The following is a 16,438-nucleotide window of genomic DNA, read 5'->3' on the forward strand; positions in this document are numbered from 1 at the left end:
CATGTGGAAAGGGGACCCCTGTCTCCCACGCTGGCAACTCATACTTACCTGGCAGGGGAGATACCATGATCACGAAGGTGGTTCACCCAGGGCGAGGCTCAACCATTGCACTGCGGTTGTGCTGACCCCTGTGAATTCCCCAAATGCGGGAATCTCAACTGCATAATTTGTGGTAGTGGGGGACTGCGTTCGCGCTCTCCCCTCACTCTTGTGTCAAAAACCAAAGATCCATGTGTCTGCTCTTCTCTTGGTGTGTCCTTTGAACTGGGACAAAATGTGTGTTAGGCACCATCAGCCAGAGTGCTGCATGTGGAAAGGGGACCCCTGTCTCCCACACTGGCAACTCATACTTACCTGGCAGGGGAGATACCATGATCACGAAGGTGCTTCACCCAGGGCGAGACTCAGCCATTGCACTGCGGTTGTGCTGACCCCTGTGAATTCCCCAAATGCGGGAATCGCAACTGCATAATTTGTGGTAGTGGGGGACTGCGTTCGCGCTCTCCCCTCACCCTTGTGTCCAAAAGCAAAGATCCATGTGTCTGCTCTTCTCTTGGTGTGTCCTTTGAACTGGGAGAAAATGCAAAGGTGTGCTCACCGTCCTTGGATTCAGGTATTATGCGTGTTAGGCACCATCAGCCAGAGTGCTGCATGTGGAAAGGGGACCCCTGTCTCCCACGCTGGCAACTCATACTTACCTGGCAGGGGAGATACCATGATCACGAAGGTGGTTCACCCAGGGCGAGGCTCAGTCATTGCACTGCGGTTGTGCTGACCCCTGTGAATTCCCCAAATGCGGGAATCTCAACTGCATAATTTGTGGTAGTGGGGGACTGCGTTCGCGCTCTCCCCTCACTCTTGTGTCAAAAACCAAAGATCCATGTGTCTGCTCTTCTCTTGGTGTGTCCTTTGAACTGGGACAAAATGTGTGTTAGGCACCATCAGCCAGAGTGCTGCATGTGGAAAGGGGACCCCTGTCTCCCACGCTGGCAACTCATACTTACCTGGCAGGGGAGATACCATGATCACGAAGGTGGTTCACCCAGGGCGAGGCTCAGCCATTGCACTGCGGTTGTGCTGACCCCTGTGAATTCCCCAAATGCGGGAATCTCAACTGCATAATTTGTGGTAGTGGGGGACTGCGTTCGCGCTCTCCCCTCACCCTTGTGTCCAAAAGCAAAGATCCATGTGTCTGCTCTTCTCTTGGTGTGTCCTTTGAACTGGGAGAAAATGCAAAGGCGTGCTCACCGTCCTTGGATTCAGGTATTATGCGTGTTAGGCACCATCAGCCAGAGTGCTGCATGTGGAAAGGGGACCCCTGTCTCCCACGCTGGCAACTCATACTTACCTGGCAGGGGAGATACCATGATCACGAAGGTGGTTCACCCAGGGCGAGGCTCAGCCATTGCACTGCGGTTGTGCTGACCCCTGTGAATTCCCCAAATGCGGGAATCTCAACTGCATAATTTGTGGTAGTGGGGGACTGCGTTCGCGCTCTTCCCTCACTCTTGTGTCAAAAACCAAAGATCCATGTGTCTGCTCTTCTCTTGGTGTGTCCTTTGAACTGGGACAAAATGTGTGTTAGGCACCATCAGCCAGAGTGCTGCATGTGGAAAGGGGACCCCTGTCTCCCACGCTGGCAACTCATACTTACCTGGCAGGGGAGATACCATGATCACGAAGGTGGTTCACCCAGGGCGAGGCTCAGCCATTGCACTGCGGTTGTGCTGACCCCTGTGAATTCCCCAAATGCGGTAATCTCAACTGCATAATTTGTGGTAGTGGGGGACTGCGTTCGCGCTCTCCCCTCACCCTTGTGTCCAAAAGCAAAGATCCATGTGTCTGCTCTTCTCTTGGTGTGTCCTTTGAACTGGGAGAAAATGCAATGGCGTGCTCACCGTCCTTGGATTCAGGCATTATGCGTGTTAGGCACCATCAGCCAGAGTGCTGCATGTGGAAAGGGGACCCCTGTCTCCCACGCTGGCAACTCATACTTACCTGGCAGGGGAGATACCATGATCACGAAGGTGGTTCACCCAGGGCGAGGCTCAGCCATTGCACTGCGGTTGTGCTGACCCCTGTGAATTCCCCAAATGCGGGAATCTCAACTGCATAATTTGTGGTAGTGGGGGACTGCGTTCGCGCTCTCCCCTCACTCTTGTGTCCAAAAGCAAAGATCCATGTGTCTGCTCTTCTCTTGGTGTGTCCTTTGAACTGGGACAAAATGTGTGTTAGGCACCATCAGCCAGAGTGCTGCATGTGGAAAGGGGACCCCTGTCTCCCACGCTGGCAACTCATACTTACCTGGCAGGGGAGATACCATGATCACAAAGGTGGTTCACCCAGGGCGAGGCTCAACCATTGCACTGCGGTTGTACTGACCCATGTGAATTCTCCAAATGCGGGAATCTCAACTGCATGATTTGTGGTTGTGGGGGACTGCGTTCACGCTCTCCCCTCACTCTTGTGTCCAAAAGCAAAGATCCATGTGTCTGCTCTTCTCTTGGTGTGTCCTTTGAACTGGGAGAAAATGCAATGGCGTGCTCACCGTCCTTGGATTCAGGCATTATGCGTGTTAGGCACCATCAGCCAGAGTGCTGCATGTGGAAAGGGGACCCCTGTCTCCCACGCTGGCAACTCATACTTACCTGGCAGGGGAGATACCATGATCACGAAGGTGGTTCACCCAGGGCGAGGCTCAGCCATTGCACTGCGGTTGTGCTGACCCCTGTGAATTCCCCAAATGCGGGAATCTCAACTGCATAATTTGTGGTAGTGGGGTACTGCGTTCGCGCTCTCCCCTCACTCTTGTGTCCAAAAGCAAAGATCCATGTGTCTGCTCTTCTCTTGGTGTGTCCTTTGAACTGGGACAAAATGTGTGTTAGGCACCATCAGCCAGAGTGCTGCATGTGGAAAGGGGACCCCTGTCTCCCACGCTGGCAACTCATACTTACCTGGCAGGGGAGATACCATGATCACGAAGGTGGTTCACCCAGGGCGAGGCTCAGCCATTGCACTGCGGTTGTGCTGACCCCTGTGAATTCCCCAAATGCGGGAATTTTAACTGCATAATTTGTGGTAGTGGGGGACTGCGTTCGCGCTCTCCCCTCACTCTTGTGTCCAAAAGCAAAGATCCATGTGTCTGCTCTTCTCTCGGTGTGTCCTTTGAACTGGGAGAAAATGCAATGGCGTGCTCACCGTCCTTGGATTCAGGCATTATGCGTGTTAGGCACCATCAGCCAGAGTGCTGCATGTGGAAAGGGGACCCCTGTCTCCGACGCTGGCAACTCATACTTACCTGGCAGGGGAGATACCATGATCACGAAGGTGGTTCACCCAGGGCGAGGCTCAGCCATTGCACTGCGGTTGTGCTGACCCCTGTGAATTCCCCAAATGCGGGAATTTTAACTGCATAATTTGTGGTAGTGGGGGACTGCGTTCGCGCTCTCCCCTCACCCTTGTGTCCAAAAGCAAAGATCCATGTGTCTGCTCTTCTCTTGGTGTGTCCTTTGAACTGGGAGAAAATGCAAAGGCGTGCTCACCGTCCTTGGATTCAGGTATTATGCGTGTTAGGCACCATCAGCCAGAGTGCTGCATGTGGAAAGGGGACCCCTGTCTCCCACGCTGGCAACTCATACTTACCTGGCAGGGGAGATACCATGATCACGAAGGTGGTTCACCCAGGGCGAGGCTCAGCCATTGCACTGCGGTTGTGCTGACCCCTGTGAATTCCCCAAATGCGGGAATCTCAACTGCATAATTTGTGGTAGTGGGGGACTGCGTTCGCGCTCTTCCCTCACTCTTGTGTCAAAAACCAAAGATCCATGTGTCTGCTCTTCTCTTGGTGTGTCCTTTGAACTGGGACAAAATGTGTGTTAGGCACCATCAGCCAGAGTGCTGCATGTGGAAAGGGGACCCCTGTCTCCCACGCTGGCAACTCATACTTACCTGGCAGGGGAGATACCATGATCACGAAGGTGGTTCACCCAGGGCAAGACTCAGCCATTGCACTGCGGTTGTGCTGACCCCTGTGAATTCCCCAAATGCGGGAATCTCAACTGCATAATTTGTGGTAGTGGGGGACTGCGTTCGCGCTCTCCCCTCACTCTTGTGTCCAAAAGCAAAGATCCATGTGTCTGCTCTTCTCTTGGTGTGTCCTTTGAACTGGGAGAAAATGCAAAGGCGTGCTCACCGTCCTTGGATTCAGGTATTATGCGTGTTAGGCACCATCAGCCAGAGTGCTGCATGTGGAAAGGGGACCCCTGTCTCCCACGCTGGCAACTCATACTTACCTGGCAGGGGAGATACCATGATCACGAAGGTGGTTCACCCAGGGCGAGGCTCAGCCATTGCACTGCGGTTGTGCTGACCCCTGTGAATTCCCCAAATGCGGGAATCTCAACTGCATAATTTGTGGTAGTGGGGGACTGCGTTCGCGCTCTTCCCTCACTCTTGTGTCAAAAACCAAAGATCCATGTGTCTGCTCTTCTCTTGGTGTGTCCTTTGAACTGGGACAAAATGTGTGTTAGGCACCATCAGCCAGAGTGCTGCATGTGGAAAGGGGACCCCTGTCTCCCACGCTGGCAACTCATACTTACCTGGCAGGGGAGATACCATGATCACGAAGGTGGTTCACCCAGGGCGAGACTCAGCCATTGCACTGCGGTTGTGCTGACCCCTGTGAATTCCCCAAATGCGGGAATCTCAACTGCATAATTTGTGGTAGTGGGGGACTGCGTTCGCGCTCTCCCCTCACTCTTGTGTCCAAAAGCAAAGATCCATGTGTCTGCTCTTCTCTTGGTGTGTCCTTTGAACTGGGAGAAAATGCAAAGGCGTGCTCACCGTCCTTGGATTCAGGTATTATGCGTGTTAGGCACCATCAGCCAGAGTGCTGCATGTGGAAAGGGGACCCCTGTCTCCCACGCTGGCAACTCATACTTACCTGGCAGGGGAGATACCATGATCACGAAGGTGGTTCACCCAGGGCGAGGCTCAGCCATTGCACTGCGGTTGTGCTGACCCCTGTGAATTCCCCAAATGCGGGAATCTCAACTGCATAATTTGTGGTAGTGGGGGACTGCGTTCGCGCTCTCCCCTCACTCTTGTGTCCAAAAGCAAAGATCCATGTGTCTACTCTTCTCTCGGTGTAACCTTTGAACTGGGACAAAATGTGTGTTAGGCACGATCAGCCAGAGTGCTGCATGTGGAAAGGGGACCCCTGTCTCCCACGCTGGCAACTCATACTTACCTGGCAGGGGAGATACCATGATCACGAAGGTGGTTCACCCAGGGCGAGGCTCAACCATTGCACTGCGGTTGTGCTGACCCCTGTGAATTCCCCAAATGCGGGAATCTCAACTGCATAATTTGTGGTAGTGGGGGACTGCGTTCGCGCTCTCCCCTCACTCTTGTGTCAAAAACCAAAGATCCATGTGTCTGCTCTTCTCTTGGTGTGTCCTTTGAACTGGGACAAAATGTGTGTTAGGCACCATCAGCCAGAGTGCTGCATGTGGAAAGGGGACCCCTGTCTCCCACGCTGGCAACTCATACTTACCTGGCAGGGGAGATACCATGATCACAAAGGTGGTTCACCCAGGGCGAGGCTCAGCCATTGCACTGCGGTTGTGCTGACCCCTGTGAATTCCCCAAATGCGGGAATCTCAACTGCATAATTTGTGGTAGTGGGGGACTGCGTTCGCGCTCTCCCCTCACTCTTGTGTCCAAAAGCAAAGATCCATGTGTCTGCTCTTCTCTCGGTGTGCTCTTTGAACTGGGAGAATATGCGATGGCGTGCTCACCGTCCTTGGATTCAGGCATTATGCGTGTTAGGCACCATCAGCCAGAGTGCTGCATGTGGAAAGGGGACCCCTGTCTCCCACGCTGGCAACTCATACTTACCTGGCAGGGGAGATACCATGATCACGAAGGTGGTTCACCCAGGGCGAGGCTCAGCCATTGCACTGCGGTTGTGCTGACCCCTGTGAATTCCCCAAATGCGGGAATCTCAACTGCATAATTTGTGGTAGTGGGGTACTGCGTTCGCGCTCTCCCCTCACTCTTGTGTCCAAAAGCAAAGATCCATGTGTCTGCTCTTCTCTTGGTGTTTCCTTTGAACTGGGACAAAATGTGTGTTAGGCACCATCAGCCAGAGTGCTGCATGTGGAAAGGGGACCCCTGTCTCCCACGCTGGCAACTCATACTTACCTGGCAGGGGAGATACCATGATCACGAAGGTGGTTCACCCAGGGCGAGGCTCAGCCATTGCACTGCGGTTGTGCTGACCCCTGTGAATTCCCCAAATGCGGGAATTTTAACTGCATAATTTGTGGTAGTGGGGGACTGCGTTCGCGCTCTCCCCTCACTCTTGTGTCCAAAAGCAAAGATCCATGTGTCTGCTCTTCTCTCGGTGTGTCCTTTGAACTGGGAGAAAATGCAATGGCGTGCTCACCGTCCTTGGATTCAGGCATTATGCGTGTTAGGCACCATCAGCCAGAGTGCTGCATGTGGAAAGGGGACCCCTGTCTCCGACGCTGGCAACTCATACTTACCTGGCAGGGGAGATACCATGATCACAAAGGTGGTTCACCCAGGGCGAGGCTCAGCCATTGCACTGCGGTTGTGCTGACCCCTGTGAATTCCCCACATGCGGGAATCTCAACTGCATAATTTGTGGTAGTGGGGGACTGCGTTCGCGCTCTCCCCTCACTCTTGTGTCCAAAAGCAAAGATCCATGTGTCTGCTCTTCTCTCGGTGTAACCTTTGAACTGGGACAAAATGTGTGTTAGGCACCATCAGCCAGAGTGCTCCATGTGGAAAGGGGACCCCTGTCTCCCACGCTGGCAACTCATACTTACCTGGCAGGGGAGATACCATGATCACGAAGGTGGTTCACCCAGGGCGAGGCTCAACCATTGCACTGCGGTTGTGCTGACCCCTGTGAATTCCCCAAATGCGGTAATCTCAACTGCATAATTTGTGGTAGTGGGGGACTGCGTTCGCGCTCTCCCCTCACCCTTGTGTCCAAAAGCAAAGATCCATGTGTCTGCTCTTCTCTTGGTGTGTCCTTTGAACTGGGAGAAAATGCAAAGGCGTGCTCACCGTCCTTGGATTCAGGTATTATGCGTGTTAGGCACCATCAGCCAGAGTGCTGCATGTGGAAAGGGGACCCCTGTCTCCCACGCTGGCAACTCATACTTACCTGGCAGGGGAGATACCATGATCACGAAGGTGGTTCACCCAGGGCGAGGCTCAGCCATTGCACTGCGGTTGTGCTGACCCCTGTGAATTCCCCAAATGCGGGAATCTCAACTGCATAATTTGTGGTAGTGGGGGACTGCGTTCGCGCTCTTCCCTCACTCTTGTGTCAAAAACCAAAGATCCATGTGTCTGCTCTTCTCTTGGTGTGTCCTTTGAACTGGGACAAAATGTGTGTTAGGCACCATCAGCCAGAGTGCTGCATGTGGAAAGGGGACCCCTGTCTCCCACGCTGGCAACTCATACTTACCTGGCAGGGGAGATACCATGATCACGAAGGTGGTTCACCCAGGGCAAGACTCAGCCATTGCACTGCGGTTGTGCTGACCCCTGTGAATTCCCCAAATGCGGGAATCTCAACTGCATAATTTGTGGTAGTGGGGGACTGCGTTCGCGCTCTCCCCTCACTCTTGTGTCCAAAAGCAAAGATCCATGTGTCTGCTCTTCTCTTGGTGTGTCCTTTGAACTGGGAGAAAATGCAAAGGCGTGCTCACCGTCCTTGGATTCAGGTATTATGCGTGTTAGGCACCATCAGCCAGAGTGCTGCATGTGGAAAGGGGACCCCTGTCTCCCACGCTGGCAACTCATACTTACCTGGCAGGGGAGATACCATGATCACGAAGGTGGTTCACCCAGGGCGAGGCTCAGCCATTGCACTGCGGTTGTGCTGACCCCTGTGAATTCCCCAAATGCGGGAATCTCAACTGCATAATTTGTGGTAGTGGGGGACTGCGTTCGCGCTCTTCCCTCACTCTTGTGTCAAAAACCAAAGATCCATGTGTCTGCTCTTCTCTTGGTGTGTCCTTTGAACTGGGACAAAATGTGTGTTAGGCACCATCAGCCAGAGTGCTGCATGTGGAAAGGGGACCCCTGTCTCCCACGCTGGCAACTCATACTTACCTGGCAGGGGAGATACCATGATCACGAAGGTGGTTCACCCAGGGCGAGACTCAGCCATTGCACTGCGGTTGTGCTGACCCCTGTGAATTCCCCAAATGCGGGAATCTCAACTGCATAATTTGTGGTAGTGGGGGACTGCGTTCGCGCTCTCCCCTCACTCTTGTGTCCAAAAGCAAAGATCCATGTGTCTGCTCTTCTCTTGGTGTGTCCTTTGAACTGGGAGAAAATGCAAAGGCGTGCTCACCGTCCTTGGATTCAGGTATTATGCGTGTTAGGCACCATCAGCCAGAGTGCTGCATGTGGAAAGGGGACCCCTGTCTCCCACGCTGGCAACTCATACTTACCTGGCAGGGGAGATACCATGATCACGAAGGTGGTTCACCCAGGGCGAGGCTCAGCCATTGCACTGCGGTTGTGCTGACCCCTGTGAATTCCCCAAATGCGGGAATCTCAACTGCATAATTTGTGGTAGTGGGGGACTGCGTTCGCGCTCTCCCCTCACTCTTGTGTCCAAAAGCAAAGATCCATGTGTCTACTCTTCTCTCGGTGTAACCTTTGAACTGGGACAAAATGTGTGTTAGGCACGATCAGCCAGAGTGCTGCATGTGGAAAGGGGACCCCTGTCTCCCACGCTGGCAACTCATACTTACCTGGCAGGGGAGATACCATGATCACGAAGGTGGTTCACCCAGGGCGAGGCTCAACCATTGCACTGCGGTTGTGCTGACCCCTGTGAATTCCCCAAATGCGGGAATCTCAACTGCATAATTTGTGGTAGTGGGGGACTGCGTTCGCGCTCTCCCCTCACTCTTGTGTCAAAAACCAAAGATCCATGTGTCTGCTCTTCTCTTGGTGTGTCCTTTGAACTGGGACAAAATGTGTGTTAGGCACCATCAGCCAGAGTGCTGCATGTGGAAAGGGGACCCCTGTCTCCCACGCTGGCAACTCATACTTACCTGGCAGGGGAGATACCATGATCACAAAGGTGGTTCACCCAGGGCGAGGCTCAGCCATTGCACTGCGGTTGTGCTGACCCCTGTGAATTCCCCAAATGCGGGAATCTCAACTGCATAATTTGTGGTAGTGGGGGACTGCGTTCGCGCTCTCCCCTCACTCTTGTGTCCAAAAGCAAAGATCCATGTGTCTGCTCTTCTCTCGGTGTGCTCTTTGAACTGGGAGAATATGCGATGGCGTGCTCACCGTCCTTGGATTCAGGCATTATGCGTGTTAGGCACCATCAGCCAGAGTGCTGCATGTGGAAAGGGGACCCCTGTCTCCCACGCTGGCAACTCATACTTACCTGGCAGGGGAGATACCATGATCACGAAGGTGGTTCACCCAGGGCGAGGCTCAGCCATTGCACTGCGGTTGTGCTGACCCCTGTGAATTCCCCAAATGCGGGAATCTCAACTGCATAATTTGTGGTAGTGGGGTACTGCGTTCGCGCTCTCCCCTCACTCTTGTGTCCAAAAGCAAAGATCCATGTGTCTGCTCTTCTCTTGGTGTTTCCTTTGAACTGGGACAAAATGTGTGTTAGGCACCATCAGCCAGAGTGCTGCATGTGGAAAGGGGACCCCTGTCTCCCACGCTGGCAACTCATACTTACCTGGCAGGGGAGATACCATGATCACGAAGGTGGTTCACCCAGGGCGAGGCTCAGCCATTGCACTGCGGTTGTGCTGACCCCTGTGAATTCCCCAAATGCGGGAATTTTAACTGCATAATTTGTGGTAGTGGGGGACTGCGTTCGCGCTCTCCCCTCACTCTTGTGTCCAAAAGCAAAGATCCATGTGTCTGCTCTTCTCTCGGTGTGTCCTTTGAACTGGGAGAAAATGCAATGGCGTGCTCACCGTCCTTGGATTCAGGCATTATGCGTGTTAGGCACCATCAGCCAGAGTGCTGCATGTGGAAAGGGGACCCCTGTCTCCGACGCTGGCAACTCATACTTACCTGGCAGGGGAGATACCATGATCACAAAGGTGGTTCACCCAGGGCGAGGCTCAGCCATTGCACTGCGGTTGTGCTGACCCCTGTGAATTCCCCACATGCGGGAATCTCAACTGCATAATTTGTGGTAGTGGGGGACTGCGTTCGCGCTCTCCCCTCACTCTTGTGTCCAAAAGCAAAGATCCATGTGTCTGCTCTTCTCTCGGTGTAACCTTTGAACTGGGACAAAATGTGTGTTAGGCACCATCAGCCAGAGTGCTCCATGTGGAAAGGGGACCCCTGTCTCCCACGCTGGCAACTCATACTTACCTGGCAGGGGAGATACCATGATCACGAAGGTGGTTCACCCAGGGCGAGGCTCAACCATTGCACTGCGGTTGTGCTGACCCCTGTGAATTCCCCAAATGCGGTAATCTCAACTGCATAATTTGTGGTAGTGGGGGACTGCGTTCGCGCTCTCCCCTCACCCTTGTGTCCAAAAGCAAAGATCCATGTGTCTGCTCTTCTCTTGGTGTGTCCTTTGAACTGGGAGAAAATGCAAAGGCGTGCTCACCGTCCTTGGATTCAGGTATTATGCGTGTTAGGCACCATCAGCCAGAGTGCTGCATGTGGAAAGGGGACCCCTGTCTCCCACGCTGGCAACTCATACTTACCTGGCAGGGGAGATACCATGATCACGAAGGTGGTTCACCCAGGGCGAGGCTCAGCCATTGCACTGCGGTTGTGCTGACCCCTGTGAATTCCCCAAATGCGGGAATCTCAACTGCATAATTTGTGGTAGTGGGGGACTGCGTTCGCGCTCTTCCCTCACTCTTGTGTCAAAAACCAAAGATCCATGTGTCTGCTCTTCTCTTGGTGTGTCCTTTGAACTGGGACAAAATGTGTGTTAGGCACCATCAGCCAGAGTGCTGCATGTGGAAAGGGGACCCCTGTCTCCCACGCTGGCAACTCATACTTACCTGGCAGGGGAGATACCATGATCACGAAGGTGGTTCACCCAGGGCGAGACTCAGCCATTGCACTGCGGTTGTGCTGACCCCTGTGAATTCCCCAAATGCGGGAATCTCAACTGCATAATTTGTGGTAGTGGGGGACTGCGTTCGCGCTCTCCCCTCACTCTTGTGTCCAAAAGCAAAGATCCATGTGTCTGCTCTTCTCTTGGTGTGTCCTTTGAACTGGGAGAAAATGCAAAGGCGTGCTCACCGTCCTTGGATTCAGGTATTATGCGTGTTAGGCACCATCAGCCAGAGTGCTGCATGTGGAAAGGGGACCCCTGTCTCCCACGCTGGCAACTCATACTTACCTGGCAGGGGAGATACCATGATCACGAAGGTGGTTCACCCAGGGCGAGGCTCAGCCATTGCACTGCGGTTGTGCTGACCCCTGTGAATTCCCCAAATGCGGGAATCTCAACTGCATAATTTGTGGTAGTGGGGGACTGCGTTCGCGCTCTTCCCTCACTCTTGTGTCAAAAACCAAAGATCCATGTGTCTGCTCTTCTCTTGGTGTGTCCTTTGAACTGGGACAAAATGTGTGTTAGGCACCATCAGCCAGAGTGCTGCATGTGGAAAGGGGACCCCTGTCTCCCACGCTGGCAACTCATACTTACCTGGCAGGGGAGATACCATGATCACAAAGGTGGTTCACCCAGGGCGAGGCTCAGCCATTGCACTGCGGTTGTGCTGACCCCTGTGAAGTCCCCAAATGCGGGAATCTCAACTGCATAATTTGTGGTAGTGGGGGACTGCGTTCGCGCTCTCCCCTCACTCTTGTGTCCAAAAGCAAAGATCCATGTGTCTGCTCTTCTCTCGGTGTGCCCTTTGAACTGGGAGAATATGCGATGGCGTGCTCACCGTCCTTGGATTCAGGCATTATGCGTGTTAGGCACCATCAGCCAGAGTGCTGCATGTGGAAAGGGGACCCCTGTCTCCCACGCTGGCAGCTCATACTTACCTGGCAGGGGGGATACCATGATCACAAAGGTGGTTCACCCAGGACGAGGCTCAACCATTGCACTGCGGTTGTGCTCACCCATGGGAATTCCCCAAATGCGGGAATCTCAACTGCATGATTTGTGGTAGTGGGGGACTGCGTTCACGCTCTCCACTCACTCTTGTGTCCAAAAGCAAAGATCCATGTGTCTGCTCTTCTCTTGGTGTGTCCTTTGAACTGGGAGAAAATGCAATGGCGTGCTCACCGTCCTTGGATTCAGGCATTATGCGTGTTAGGCACCATCAGCCAGAGTGCTGCATGTGGAAAGGGGACCCCTGTCTCCCACGCTGGCAACTCATACTTACCTGGCAGGGGAGATACCATGATCACAAAGGTGGTTCACCCAGGGCGAGGCTCAGCCATTGCACTGCGGTTGTGCTGACCCCTGTGAATTCCCCAAATGCGGGAATCTCAACTGCATAATTTGTGGTAGTGGGGGACTGCGTTCGCGCTCTCCCCTCACTCTTGTGTAAAAAAAACCCAAAGATCCATGTGTCTGCTCTTCTCTTGGTGTGTCCTTTGAACTGGGACAAAATGTGTGTTAGGCACCATCAGCCAGAGTGCTGCATGTGGAAAGGGGACCCCTGTCTCCCACGCTGGCAACTCATACTTACCTGGCAGGGGAGATACCATGATCACAAAGGTGGTTCACCCAGGGCGAGGCTCAGCCATTGCACTGCGGTTGTGCTGACCCCTGTGAATTCCCCAAATGCGGGAATCTCAACTGCATAATTTGTGGTAGTGGGGGACTGCGTTCGCGCTCTCCCCTCACTCTTGTGTCCAAAAGCAAAGATCCATGTGTCTGCTCTTCTCTCGGTGTGCCCTTTGAACTGGGAGAATATGCGATGGCGTGCTCACCGTCCTTGGATTCAGGCATTATGCGTGTTAGGCACCATCAGGCAGAGTGCTGCATGTGGAAAGGGGACCCCTGTCTCCCACACTGGCAACTCATACTTACCTGGCAGGGGAGATAGCATGATCACAAAGGTGCTTCACCCAGGGCGAGGCTCAGCCATTGCACTGCGGTTGTGTTGACCCCTGTGAATTCCCCAAATGTGGGAATCTCAACTGCATAATTTGTGGTAGCGGGGGACTGCGTTCGCGCTCTCCCCTCACTCTTGTGTCCAAAAGCAAAGATCCATGTGTCTGCTCTTCTCTCGGTGTGCCCCTTGAACTGGGAGAATATGCGACGGCGTGCTCACCGTCCTTGGATTCAGGCATTATGCGTGTTAGGCACCATCAGCCAGAGTGCTGCATGTGGAAAGGGGACCCCTGTCTCCCACACTGGCAACTCATACTTACCTGGCAGGGGAGATAGCATGATAACAAAGGTGCTTCACCCAGGGCGAGGCTCAGCCATTGCACTGCGGTTGTGCTGACCCCTGTGAATTCCCCAAATGCGGGAATCTCAACTGCATAATTTGTGGTAGTGGGGGACTGCGTTCGCGCTCTCCCCTCACTCTTGTGTCCAAAAGCAAAGATCCATGTGTCTGCTCTTCTCTTGGTGTGTCCTTTGAACTGGGACAAAATGTGTGTTAGGCACCATCAGCCAGAGTGCTGCATGTGGAAAGGGGACCCCTGTCTCCCACGCTGGCAACTCATACTTACCTGGCAGGGGAGATACCATGATCACAAAGGTGGTTCACCCAGGGCGAGGCTCAACCATTGCACTGCGGTTGTACTGACCCATGTGAATTCTCCAAATGCGGGAATCTCAACTGCATGACTTGTGGTTGTGGGGGACTGCGTTAGCGCTCTCCCCTCACTCTTGTGTCCAAAAGCAAAGATCCATGTGTCTGCTCTTCTCTTGGTGTGTCCTTTGAACTGGGAGAAAATGCAATGGCGTGCTCACCGTCCTTGGATTCAGGCATTATGCGTGTTAGGCACCATCAGCCAGAGTGCTGCATGTGGAAAGGGGACCCCTGTCTCCCACGCTGGCAACTCATACTTACCTGGCAGGGGAGATACCATGATCACGAAGGTGGTTCACCCAGGGCGAGGCTCAGCCATTGCACTGCGGTTGTGCTGACTCCTGTGAATTCCCCAAATGCGGGAATCTCAACTGCATAATTTGTGGTAGTGGGGGACTGCGTTCGCGCTCTCCCCTCACTCTTGTGTCCAAAAGCAAAGATCCATGTGTCTGCTCTTCTCTCGGTGTGCTCTTTGAACTGGGAGAATATGCGATGGCGTGCTCACCGTCCTTGGATTCAGGCATTATGCGTGTTAGGCACCATCAGCCAGAGTGCTGCATGTGGAAAGGGGACCCCTGTCTCCCACACTGGCAACTCATACTTACCTGGCAGGGGAGATAGCATGATCACAAAGGTGCTTCACCCAGGGCGAGGCTCAGCCATTGCACTGCGGTTGTGCTGACCCCTGTGAATTCCCCAAATGCGGGAATCTCAACTGCATAATTTGTGGTAGTGGGGGACTGCGTTCGCGCTCTCCCCTCACTCTTGTGTCCAAAAGCAAAGATCCATGTGTCTGCTCTTCTCTCGGTGTGCTCTTTGAACTGGGAGAATATGCGATGGCGTACTCACCGTCCTTGGATTCAGGCATTATGCGTGTTAGGCACCATCAGCCAGAGTGCTGCATGTGGAAAGGGGACCCCTGTCTCCCACACTGGCAACTCATACTTACCTGGCAGGGGAGATAGCATGATCACAAAGGTGCTTCACCCAGGGCGAGGCTCAGCCATTGCACTGCGGTTGTGCTGACCCCTGTGAATTCCCCAAATGCGGGAATCTCAACTGCATAATTTGTGGTAGTGGGGGACTGCGTTCGCGCTCTCCCCTCACTCTTGTGTCCAAAAGCAAAGATCCATGTGTCTGCTCTTCTCTTGGTGTGTCCTTTGAACTGGGACAAAATGTGTGTTAGGCACCATCAGCCAGAGTGCTGCATGTGGAAAGGGGACCCCTGTCTCCCACGCTGGCAGCTCATACTTACCTGGCAGGGGGGATACCATGATCACGAAGGTGGTTCACCCAGGGCGAGGCTCAGCCATTGCACTGCGGTTGTGCTGACCCCTGTGAATTCCCCAAATGCGGGAATCTCAACTGCATAATTTGTGGTAGTGGGGGACTGCGTTCGCGCTCTCCCCTCACCCTTGTGTCCAAAAGCAAAGATCCATGTGTCTGCTCTTCTCTTGGTGTGTCCTTTGAACTGGGAGAAAATGCAATGGCGTGCTCACCGTCCTTGGATTCAGGCATTATGCGTGTTAGGCACCATCAGCCAGAGTGCTGCATGTGGAAAGGGGACCCCTGTCTCCCACGCTGGCAACTCATACTTACCTGGCAGGGGAGATACCATGATCACGAAGGTGGTTCACCCAGGGCGAGGCTCAGCCATTGCACTGCGGTTGTGCTGACCCCTGTGAATTCCCCAAATGCGGGAATCTCAACTGGATAATTTGTGGTAGTGGGGGACTGCGTTCGCGCTCTCCCCTCACTCTTGTGTCTGAAAGCAAAGATCCATGTGTCTGCTCCTCTCTCGGTGTGCCCTTTGAACTGGGACAAAATGTGTGTTAGGCACGATCAGCCAGAGTGCTGCATGTGGAAAGGGGACCCCTGTCTCCCATGCTGGCAACTCCAAAAGCAAGTGTCTGCTCTTCTCTCGGTGTGCCCTTTGAACTGGGAGAATATGCAATGGCGTGCTCACCGTCCTTGGATTCAGGTATTATGCGTGTTAGGCACCATCAGCCAGAGTGCTGCATGTGGAAAGGGGACCCCTGTCTCCCACGCTGGCAACTCATACTTACCTGGCAGGGGAGATACCATGATCACGAAGGTGGTTCACCCAGGGCGAGGCTCAGCCATTGCACTGCGGTTGTGCTGACCCCTGTGAATTCCCCAAATGCGGGAATCTCAACTGCATAATTTGTGGTAGTGGGGGACTGCGTTCGCGCTCTTCCCTCACTCTTGTGTCAAAAACCAAAGATCCATGTGTCTGCTCTTCTCTTGGTGTGTCCTTTGAACTGGGACAAAATGTGTGTTAGGCACCATCAGCCAGAGTGCTGCATGTGGAAAGGGGACCCCTGTCTCCCACGCTGGCAACTCATACTTACCTGGCAGGGGAGATACCATGATCACAAAGGTGGTTCACCCAGGGCGAGGCTCAGCCATTGCACTGCGGTTGTGCTGACCCCTGTGAAGTCCCCAAATGCGGGAATCTCAACTGCATAATTTGTGGTAGTGGGGGACTGCGTTCGCGCTCTCCCCTCACTCTTGTGTCCAAAAGCAAAGATCCATGTGTCTGCTCTTCTCTCGGTGTGCCCTTTGAACTGGGAGAATATGCGATGGCGTGCTCACCGTCCTTGGATTCAGGCATTATGCGTGTTAGGCACCAT

General features: G+C 53.7%; 50 non-coding genes across 50 annotated transcripts; all 50 read left to right on the forward strand.

Moving 5' to 3' along the window:
* The first annotated feature begins 40 nt into the window (after nucleotides 1–40).
* LOC146368446 (U1 spliceosomal RNA) lies at nucleotides 41–204 on the forward strand. The gene has a single exon (XR_014798158.1). It is a non-coding gene; the product is annotated as a U1 spliceosomal RNA (small nuclear RNA).
* A 142-nt stretch (nucleotides 205–346) lies between these two features.
* Nucleotides 347–510, forward strand: LOC146368447 (U1 spliceosomal RNA). Its single transcript, XR_014798283.1, has one exon. It is a non-coding gene; the product is annotated as a U1 spliceosomal RNA (small nuclear RNA).
* Nucleotides 511–690: 180 nt separating this feature from the next.
* Nucleotides 691–854, forward strand: LOC146368448 (U1 spliceosomal RNA). Its single transcript, XR_014798117.1, has one exon. It is a non-coding gene; the product is annotated as a U1 spliceosomal RNA (small nuclear RNA).
* Nucleotides 855–996: 142 nt separating this feature from the next.
* Nucleotides 997–1,160, forward strand: LOC146368449 (U1 spliceosomal RNA). Its single transcript, XR_014797977.1, has one exon. It is a non-coding gene; the product is annotated as a U1 spliceosomal RNA (small nuclear RNA).
* Nucleotides 1,161–1,340: 180 nt separating this feature from the next.
* On the forward strand, nucleotides 1,341–1,504 carry LOC146368450 (U1 spliceosomal RNA). The gene has a single exon (XR_014798148.1). It is a non-coding gene; the product is annotated as a U1 spliceosomal RNA (small nuclear RNA).
* Nucleotides 1,505–1,646: 142 nt separating this feature from the next.
* Nucleotides 1,647–1,810, forward strand: LOC146368451 (U1 spliceosomal RNA). Its single transcript, XR_014798060.1, has one exon. It is a non-coding gene; the product is annotated as a U1 spliceosomal RNA (small nuclear RNA).
* A 180-nt stretch (nucleotides 1,811–1,990) lies between these two features.
* On the forward strand, nucleotides 1,991–2,154 carry LOC146368452 (U1 spliceosomal RNA). The gene has a single exon (XR_014797988.1). It is a non-coding gene; the product is annotated as a U1 spliceosomal RNA (small nuclear RNA).
* Nucleotides 2,155–2,296: 142 nt separating this feature from the next.
* Nucleotides 2,297–2,460, forward strand: LOC146368453 (U1 spliceosomal RNA). Its single transcript, XR_014798316.1, has one exon. It is a non-coding gene; the product is annotated as a U1 spliceosomal RNA (small nuclear RNA).
* Nucleotides 2,461–2,640: 180 nt separating this feature from the next.
* Nucleotides 2,641–2,804, forward strand: LOC146368454 (U1 spliceosomal RNA). Its single transcript, XR_014798168.1, has one exon. It is a non-coding gene; the product is annotated as a U1 spliceosomal RNA (small nuclear RNA).
* Nucleotides 2,805–2,946: 142 nt separating this feature from the next.
* LOC146368455 (U1 spliceosomal RNA) lies at nucleotides 2,947–3,110 on the forward strand. Its single transcript, XR_014798197.1, has one exon. It is a non-coding gene; the product is annotated as a U1 spliceosomal RNA (small nuclear RNA).
* Nucleotides 3,111–3,290: 180 nt separating this feature from the next.
* On the forward strand, nucleotides 3,291–3,454 carry LOC146368456 (U1 spliceosomal RNA). Its single transcript, XR_014798198.1, has one exon. It is a non-coding gene; the product is annotated as a U1 spliceosomal RNA (small nuclear RNA).
* Nucleotides 3,455–3,634: 180 nt separating this feature from the next.
* On the forward strand, nucleotides 3,635–3,798 carry LOC146368457 (U1 spliceosomal RNA). The gene has a single exon (XR_014798149.1). It is a non-coding gene; the product is annotated as a U1 spliceosomal RNA (small nuclear RNA).
* A 142-nt stretch (nucleotides 3,799–3,940) lies between these two features.
* On the forward strand, nucleotides 3,941–4,104 carry LOC146368458 (U1 spliceosomal RNA). The gene has a single exon (XR_014798249.1). It is a non-coding gene; the product is annotated as a U1 spliceosomal RNA (small nuclear RNA).
* Nucleotides 4,105–4,284: 180 nt separating this feature from the next.
* LOC146368459 (U1 spliceosomal RNA) lies at nucleotides 4,285–4,448 on the forward strand. The gene has a single exon (XR_014798150.1). It is a non-coding gene; the product is annotated as a U1 spliceosomal RNA (small nuclear RNA).
* Nucleotides 4,449–4,590: 142 nt separating this feature from the next.
* Nucleotides 4,591–4,754, forward strand: LOC146368460 (U1 spliceosomal RNA). Its single transcript, XR_014798220.1, has one exon. It is a non-coding gene; the product is annotated as a U1 spliceosomal RNA (small nuclear RNA).
* A 180-nt stretch (nucleotides 4,755–4,934) lies between these two features.
* Nucleotides 4,935–5,098, forward strand: LOC146368461 (U1 spliceosomal RNA). The gene has a single exon (XR_014797999.1). It is a non-coding gene; the product is annotated as a U1 spliceosomal RNA (small nuclear RNA).
* Nucleotides 5,099–5,240: 142 nt separating this feature from the next.
* Nucleotides 5,241–5,404, forward strand: LOC146368462 (U1 spliceosomal RNA). Its single transcript, XR_014798169.1, has one exon. It is a non-coding gene; the product is annotated as a U1 spliceosomal RNA (small nuclear RNA).
* Nucleotides 5,405–5,546: 142 nt separating this feature from the next.
* Nucleotides 5,547–5,710, forward strand: LOC146368463 (U1 spliceosomal RNA). Its single transcript, XR_014798077.1, has one exon. It is a non-coding gene; the product is annotated as a U1 spliceosomal RNA (small nuclear RNA).
* A 180-nt stretch (nucleotides 5,711–5,890) lies between these two features.
* LOC146368464 (U1 spliceosomal RNA) lies at nucleotides 5,891–6,054 on the forward strand. Its single transcript, XR_014798170.1, has one exon. It is a non-coding gene; the product is annotated as a U1 spliceosomal RNA (small nuclear RNA).
* A 142-nt stretch (nucleotides 6,055–6,196) lies between these two features.
* LOC146368465 (U1 spliceosomal RNA) lies at nucleotides 6,197–6,360 on the forward strand. The gene has a single exon (XR_014798199.1). It is a non-coding gene; the product is annotated as a U1 spliceosomal RNA (small nuclear RNA).
* A 180-nt stretch (nucleotides 6,361–6,540) lies between these two features.
* Nucleotides 6,541–6,704, forward strand: LOC146368466 (U1 spliceosomal RNA). The gene has a single exon (XR_014798177.1). It is a non-coding gene; the product is annotated as a U1 spliceosomal RNA (small nuclear RNA).
* Nucleotides 6,705–6,846: 142 nt separating this feature from the next.
* Nucleotides 6,847–7,010, forward strand: LOC146368467 (U1 spliceosomal RNA). Its single transcript, XR_014798411.1, has one exon. It is a non-coding gene; the product is annotated as a U1 spliceosomal RNA (small nuclear RNA).
* Nucleotides 7,011–7,190: 180 nt separating this feature from the next.
* LOC146368468 (U1 spliceosomal RNA) lies at nucleotides 7,191–7,354 on the forward strand. The gene has a single exon (XR_014798151.1). It is a non-coding gene; the product is annotated as a U1 spliceosomal RNA (small nuclear RNA).
* A 142-nt stretch (nucleotides 7,355–7,496) lies between these two features.
* Nucleotides 7,497–7,660, forward strand: LOC146368469 (U1 spliceosomal RNA). The gene has a single exon (XR_014798250.1). It is a non-coding gene; the product is annotated as a U1 spliceosomal RNA (small nuclear RNA).
* Nucleotides 7,661–7,840: 180 nt separating this feature from the next.
* Nucleotides 7,841–8,004, forward strand: LOC146368470 (U1 spliceosomal RNA). Its single transcript, XR_014798152.1, has one exon. It is a non-coding gene; the product is annotated as a U1 spliceosomal RNA (small nuclear RNA).
* A 142-nt stretch (nucleotides 8,005–8,146) lies between these two features.
* Nucleotides 8,147–8,310, forward strand: LOC146368471 (U1 spliceosomal RNA). Its single transcript, XR_014798221.1, has one exon. It is a non-coding gene; the product is annotated as a U1 spliceosomal RNA (small nuclear RNA).
* A 180-nt stretch (nucleotides 8,311–8,490) lies between these two features.
* Nucleotides 8,491–8,654, forward strand: LOC146368472 (U1 spliceosomal RNA). Its single transcript, XR_014798010.1, has one exon. It is a non-coding gene; the product is annotated as a U1 spliceosomal RNA (small nuclear RNA).
* A 142-nt stretch (nucleotides 8,655–8,796) lies between these two features.
* LOC146368473 (U1 spliceosomal RNA) lies at nucleotides 8,797–8,960 on the forward strand. Its single transcript, XR_014798180.1, has one exon. It is a non-coding gene; the product is annotated as a U1 spliceosomal RNA (small nuclear RNA).
* Nucleotides 8,961–9,102: 142 nt separating this feature from the next.
* On the forward strand, nucleotides 9,103–9,266 carry LOC146368474 (U1 spliceosomal RNA). Its single transcript, XR_014798078.1, has one exon. It is a non-coding gene; the product is annotated as a U1 spliceosomal RNA (small nuclear RNA).
* A 180-nt stretch (nucleotides 9,267–9,446) lies between these two features.
* On the forward strand, nucleotides 9,447–9,610 carry LOC146368475 (U1 spliceosomal RNA). Its single transcript, XR_014798171.1, has one exon. It is a non-coding gene; the product is annotated as a U1 spliceosomal RNA (small nuclear RNA).
* Nucleotides 9,611–9,752: 142 nt separating this feature from the next.
* Nucleotides 9,753–9,916, forward strand: LOC146368476 (U1 spliceosomal RNA). The gene has a single exon (XR_014798200.1). It is a non-coding gene; the product is annotated as a U1 spliceosomal RNA (small nuclear RNA).
* Nucleotides 9,917–10,096: 180 nt separating this feature from the next.
* Nucleotides 10,097–10,260, forward strand: LOC146368477 (U1 spliceosomal RNA). Its single transcript, XR_014798178.1, has one exon. It is a non-coding gene; the product is annotated as a U1 spliceosomal RNA (small nuclear RNA).
* Nucleotides 10,261–10,402: 142 nt separating this feature from the next.
* Nucleotides 10,403–10,566, forward strand: LOC146368478 (U1 spliceosomal RNA). Its single transcript, XR_014798422.1, has one exon. It is a non-coding gene; the product is annotated as a U1 spliceosomal RNA (small nuclear RNA).
* A 180-nt stretch (nucleotides 10,567–10,746) lies between these two features.
* Nucleotides 10,747–10,910, forward strand: LOC146368479 (U1 spliceosomal RNA). The gene has a single exon (XR_014798153.1). It is a non-coding gene; the product is annotated as a U1 spliceosomal RNA (small nuclear RNA).
* Nucleotides 10,911–11,052: 142 nt separating this feature from the next.
* LOC146368480 (U1 spliceosomal RNA) lies at nucleotides 11,053–11,216 on the forward strand. Its single transcript, XR_014798222.1, has one exon. It is a non-coding gene; the product is annotated as a U1 spliceosomal RNA (small nuclear RNA).
* Nucleotides 11,217–11,396: 180 nt separating this feature from the next.
* On the forward strand, nucleotides 11,397–11,560 carry LOC146368481 (U1 spliceosomal RNA). The gene has a single exon (XR_014798154.1). It is a non-coding gene; the product is annotated as a U1 spliceosomal RNA (small nuclear RNA).
* Nucleotides 11,561–11,702: 142 nt separating this feature from the next.
* Nucleotides 11,703–11,866, forward strand: LOC146368482 (U1 spliceosomal RNA). Its single transcript, XR_014798228.1, has one exon. It is a non-coding gene; the product is annotated as a U1 spliceosomal RNA (small nuclear RNA).
* A 180-nt stretch (nucleotides 11,867–12,046) lies between these two features.
* LOC146368483 (U1 spliceosomal RNA) lies at nucleotides 12,047–12,210 on the forward strand. Its single transcript, XR_014798340.1, has one exon. It is a non-coding gene; the product is annotated as a U1 spliceosomal RNA (small nuclear RNA).
* Nucleotides 12,211–12,390: 180 nt separating this feature from the next.
* On the forward strand, nucleotides 12,391–12,554 carry LOC146368484 (U1 spliceosomal RNA). The gene has a single exon (XR_014798079.1). It is a non-coding gene; the product is annotated as a U1 spliceosomal RNA (small nuclear RNA).
* A 145-nt stretch (nucleotides 12,555–12,699) lies between these two features.
* LOC146368485 (U1 spliceosomal RNA) lies at nucleotides 12,700–12,863 on the forward strand. Its single transcript, XR_014798081.1, has one exon. It is a non-coding gene; the product is annotated as a U1 spliceosomal RNA (small nuclear RNA).
* Nucleotides 12,864–13,043: 180 nt separating this feature from the next.
* On the forward strand, nucleotides 13,044–13,207 carry LOC146368486 (U1 spliceosomal RNA). The gene has a single exon (XR_014798156.1). It is a non-coding gene; the product is annotated as a U1 spliceosomal RNA (small nuclear RNA).
* A 180-nt stretch (nucleotides 13,208–13,387) lies between these two features.
* On the forward strand, nucleotides 13,388–13,551 carry LOC146368487 (U1 spliceosomal RNA). Its single transcript, XR_014798233.1, has one exon. It is a non-coding gene; the product is annotated as a U1 spliceosomal RNA (small nuclear RNA).
* A 142-nt stretch (nucleotides 13,552–13,693) lies between these two features.
* Nucleotides 13,694–13,857, forward strand: LOC146368488 (U1 spliceosomal RNA). Its single transcript, XR_014798326.1, has one exon. It is a non-coding gene; the product is annotated as a U1 spliceosomal RNA (small nuclear RNA).
* Nucleotides 13,858–14,037: 180 nt separating this feature from the next.
* LOC146368489 (U1 spliceosomal RNA) lies at nucleotides 14,038–14,201 on the forward strand. Its single transcript, XR_014798120.1, has one exon. It is a non-coding gene; the product is annotated as a U1 spliceosomal RNA (small nuclear RNA).
* A 180-nt stretch (nucleotides 14,202–14,381) lies between these two features.
* LOC146368490 (U1 spliceosomal RNA) lies at nucleotides 14,382–14,545 on the forward strand. Its single transcript, XR_014798098.1, has one exon. It is a non-coding gene; the product is annotated as a U1 spliceosomal RNA (small nuclear RNA).
* Nucleotides 14,546–14,725: 180 nt separating this feature from the next.
* Nucleotides 14,726–14,889, forward strand: LOC146368491 (U1 spliceosomal RNA). The gene has a single exon (XR_014798099.1). It is a non-coding gene; the product is annotated as a U1 spliceosomal RNA (small nuclear RNA).
* Nucleotides 14,890–15,031: 142 nt separating this feature from the next.
* LOC146368492 (U1 spliceosomal RNA) lies at nucleotides 15,032–15,195 on the forward strand. The gene has a single exon (XR_014798041.1). It is a non-coding gene; the product is annotated as a U1 spliceosomal RNA (small nuclear RNA).
* A 180-nt stretch (nucleotides 15,196–15,375) lies between these two features.
* LOC146368493 (U1 spliceosomal RNA) lies at nucleotides 15,376–15,539 on the forward strand. The gene has a single exon (XR_014798243.1). It is a non-coding gene; the product is annotated as a U1 spliceosomal RNA (small nuclear RNA).
* A 303-nt stretch (nucleotides 15,540–15,842) lies between these two features.
* Nucleotides 15,843–16,006, forward strand: LOC146368494 (U1 spliceosomal RNA). The gene has a single exon (XR_014798155.1). It is a non-coding gene; the product is annotated as a U1 spliceosomal RNA (small nuclear RNA).
* Nucleotides 16,007–16,148: 142 nt separating this feature from the next.
* On the forward strand, nucleotides 16,149–16,312 carry LOC146368495 (U1 spliceosomal RNA). Its single transcript, XR_014798229.1, has one exon. It is a non-coding gene; the product is annotated as a U1 spliceosomal RNA (small nuclear RNA).
* The last annotated feature ends 126 nt before the right edge of the window (nucleotides 16,313–16,438 follow it).

This window comes from Perissodus microlepis, chromosome 18 (genome assembly GCF_051167445.1).
Source record: "Perissodus microlepis isolate ML-2025 ecotype Zambia chromosome 18, ASM5116744v1, whole genome shotgun sequence".
In the NCBI taxonomy this organism is placed as follows: domain Eukaryota; kingdom Metazoa; phylum Chordata; class Actinopteri; order Cichliformes; family Cichlidae; genus Perissodus; species Perissodus microlepis.